This window comes from Schistocerca americana, chromosome 7, assembly GCF_021461395.2.
Source record: "Schistocerca americana isolate TAMUIC-IGC-003095 chromosome 7, iqSchAmer2.1, whole genome shotgun sequence".
Classification (NCBI taxonomy): domain Eukaryota; kingdom Metazoa; phylum Arthropoda; class Insecta; order Orthoptera; family Acrididae; genus Schistocerca; species Schistocerca americana.
In genome coordinates, this window is record NC_060125.1 from 188,745,735 (window position 1) to 188,749,772 (window position 4,038).

The 4,038-nt window shown below is 42.7% G+C and overlaps 1 pseudogene; it reads right to left on the reverse strand.

Moving 5' to 3' along the window:
• Nucleotides 1–3,580: 3,580 nt before the first annotated feature.
• LOC124623526 lies at nt 3,581–3,698 on the reverse strand (annotated as a pseudogene).
• Between the last annotated feature and the right edge of the window lie 340 nt (nt 3,699–4,038).

A 4,038-nucleotide genomic window follows, 5' to 3' on the forward strand; every position in this document is an offset into this window, starting at 1 on the left:
ATAATGAGGATCGACACTTGTTGCATGGCCGTTGATTCTCAATACAAACAAGTGTACATCTATTTTTTGGAAGACATCTGGCGGTATGTGGCGAAGGGTACTTATCATCTCATAATCTTTTCCCCTATTCCCTGCTCCAACAATGAATGGTGTGTGGGAAAGCCTATTGTCGATAAAGCTTCACATGACATCCAATTCCTGTAGTTTCTCGACGTGATGACACCGTGAGACGTATATGATAAGAAATACTGAATGACACTTCTTGGACGCGAGCTCTAGAAATTTCAACAATAGACCCCTCCGTGATTCACACGTTCCTATTGTAACGTATTTCGCATAAAAAGGCGGACAGACTCGTTATTGGAGAATTGTACGATTGCCGAATAGTTACTGGAAGCGGCCACAACCGTGAAACACGTGGTAACATTCGTACGTAGCGATATAAAGTGGAATGACCACATTCGATTAAAAGTAATGGTAGCAAACGGGATTTGCATGACAGTGATTGATTGGAAGAATCCTTAGTCCACCCAGGTAGGATGATACAATACCATCGTTCGACTGATTATAAGTATTTCTACCTCGAGAACCTTATCAGATAGCAATGACAGAGGAAAGAATGGTCCAAAGAAGACAGTGCGTTTCGTCATAGGTTGGTTCACTAAGCACGAAAGCGGTACAGAGTTGTTCACCCAAAGGTTCAACAGACGCGTTGTGAATCACGCTGTGCTTTACTGTTAAAATAGTCCGCCACCGTAGCTGAGTCACTGGGTTAGCTGCCTTCTGTAATAAAAAACTGAGTGAGTGAACCAACGGCAAACTTGAAGAGGTGTCACGGGACGTCCCTCCTGGACAAATGCAACGAACGTTAACGAACAAATTGAGGACAGAAAAAAAAGTGGACAGCGCTCCGGCTTGTCATGCCGGGAGGCCCGGGTTCTATTCCCGGATGGGTTGGAGATTTTCTCCGCTCAGAGACTGGGTGTTTGTGTCGTCTTCATCATCATCATTTCCTCCTCGTCGACGCGCAACAATTCGCCGGAGTGACGTCACTTCAAAAGACTTGCATCAGCCGATCAGGTCTACCCGCCGGCAGGCCCTCGCCAAACGGCATTTCACTTTAGTGTTAAAATTCCGAAAGCGTACTTTTATAGAAAGGTCAGATACGATATTACTTTTTGCTACGTACATTTCGTAAAAAGACGATGAAGTTAAGCTTATAGAAATTCCAGTTATCAAGGAAACATACCAACTGTTGTTCTTTCTGGGCCTTACTCTCGATTGCAAAAGTAATTGATGTTGGGACGTAAAGTAAACTCCGCCATACATCATAAAGTTGCATGCGGAGTATAAATAAAGCATCAGGCTGCACGGTGAGTAGTTTTTGAAAATTTTCTTTCTCAACTGTCGCTGTTTGGAGTTATTTTCATCTTGTAACTGTGTGGATCAAGAATATGGACGACGTAGGATGCAAAATAAAATGTACGAGTATTATGCGTGAATGGTCCGATAAGTGTGGTAGAAATACAAGAAAAAAGAGATTGTTTCGTAAACAACTCACTTTAATTGTCTTCAGTCTCCTTTGAGCGATACACACTTCGTCCAGCGATCCGTCAGCTGTTTCATGCCATCAGAAAAATAGGTTTTGTCAAACTCTACTAAATACTCGTTGACTGCAAGTTTCACCTTCTCATCTGATGAGAATTTTTTCCCATTAAGCCAAAGTTTGAAGTTATGTAACAGGAAAAAGTCACTTGGGACTAAGCCTGGTGAGTAGAGTCAATGAGGAACTAAAAGTAATTCGACTTCAACGATTGTGCAGAGACGGCGTGAAGTTCATCAACAACTGTTCTGATTTGTGTGGCAGTTCAACCCTCTGAATGAAAATGTGTAATAACGGCAGGAAACTCAGTTTCTTCCAATTTCAATAGCAGTCGACGCGCCAACCAATTCAGACGGCTGTCAACAGTGTCGAAATTTTTAATATCGTCCTTGGAATAATCAAGGTTAACAACCATGAAGCCGCAACAGAAATGTTTCATTCTTTCATAGAAATTTATTAGCCTATCAAACACGCCTAATGCATGACAAAAAAAAAAAAACAAAAAAACAAAGAATCAGGGAAGACTCTTACGCTTACTCCTGAGTCTGAGGAACAGAATATATAAAGGAGACGTTGGAAGTTTTTGATGTTTCAATATTATGCCAGCCATTCATGTTACCATATTTAGAATTAAAAGAAAAGAGAAAAAATAGGCAGCTGAATATTGTGCTTCAGTAACTGGAGCGTAATATCGCGAATGACAGGTGTAATTCACTGGCATTTACGACCAAATGAGAACTGCGCAGCAGTCCCTAAATGGGACGGGCATTTCAGTTTTTCCATCGCTGTCCTTCGATCACTTTGGGCCCCGAGGGAGCTCTGCAGGGCCGGCGTCCCTTGGAGGAGGATAATCGGGGATTACTCAGGCTGAGCCTGCGTTGATCTGAATGAAATGGTTTTCTGTCACGAGATCAATGCGGGCCCGATGTGAGCCATCCGCGAAATCCCCCATCACAGGCCGCTCTCTGCCAGAAATTTTAGGACGCCAAAATTCAGTAGCGGTGTACGCAACTACAGTTCGCTTTTCAGGGTATATTACTCTGACAAATATGTCTCTGAATTTTTTTTTCGTTAATACACCCCGGTAAAACAGTTGGCGCAGCAATGAACACGGTATCACTAAGAAAAACTAGAACAAGGAGATCAGTAAATCTTAAGTTTTCTTTGGAACTGTACTCAACACCTTTCGCGTTTCGTTAATTTTGTCGTTAAATTACTAATTTACATTAACTTAAAGAAAACTGTTAATCTGTAGCTAACAATTAAGTTATACATTTAAGCATTTTACTCATTAACCACCCTAGAGATACCACCAATTGTCCTCTGTTGAGCCGGCCGCGGTGGCCATGCGGTTCTAGGCGCTGCAGTCCGGAACCGCGGGACTGCTACGGTCGCAGGTTCGAATCCTGCCTCGGGCATGAATGTGTGTGATGTCCTTAGGTTAGTTAGGTTTAAGTAGTTCTAAGTCTAGGGGACTGATGACCTAAGATGTTAAGTCCCATAGTGCTCAGAGCCATTTGAACCATCCTCTGTTGAATATCTAGTGCAAGTGAACCCCTCTCCGTAAATTGTAATATAACAGTGTTCCTCATTACATATGCTATTCCTTAGTGCACATTGTATGCATGGCTATACCTGCTGTTTCCATCGTTTCTTGGTGGGAGGGTGACTCTCAGATAATAAAGACATTAGTATGTGAGGAGTGCATAGGCTTATCTTATGACTATATAGTGCATCCTATCATTTAGGGTGTCTATTCTGTTGCAAAATACCATAAAGCACTCAGTCTTCAGGTCACAAGTGGCCCATTTGGATCATCCGATCACCGTGTCATCCTCAGTTGAGGATACGGATAGGAGGGGCATGGGGTCAGCACACCGCTCACCCGGTCGTCATAGATTTCTTTGACCGGAGCCGCTACTGTTCGGTCGAGTAGCTCCTAAATTGGCATCACGAGGCTGAGTGCACCCCGAAAAATGGCAACAGCACATGGCGGCCTGGACGGTCACCCATCCAAGTGCCGGCCACGCCCGACACCGCTTAACTTCGGTGATCTCACGGGAACCGGAGTATCCACTGTGGCAAGGCCGTTGACAAAAATACCATACCTCAATAAGAAATCAGAATGCTATACCTATATCTTGGTGATTAATGTAAGGCTGAATAATGTTGTCTTTTATTTCATGAGCCCTTGGTCACTACTGTTTCAGATGAAAACAGATTTCAAATACTAGTTAATAGTAGATAGTTATTTGAGGGGAAATAATTATCACCTCATTCTCTGTGTTCAAATAACATGATTTGGTGCTGAATATATATCCCTCTAATTACAAATGTCTATTAGCCACAGACACCCCTCTTTCACATCAATGGAGACCAACATTTCATTCATTACGAAGGGATACACCAGTAAGGTCGTATGGTGATATATACTG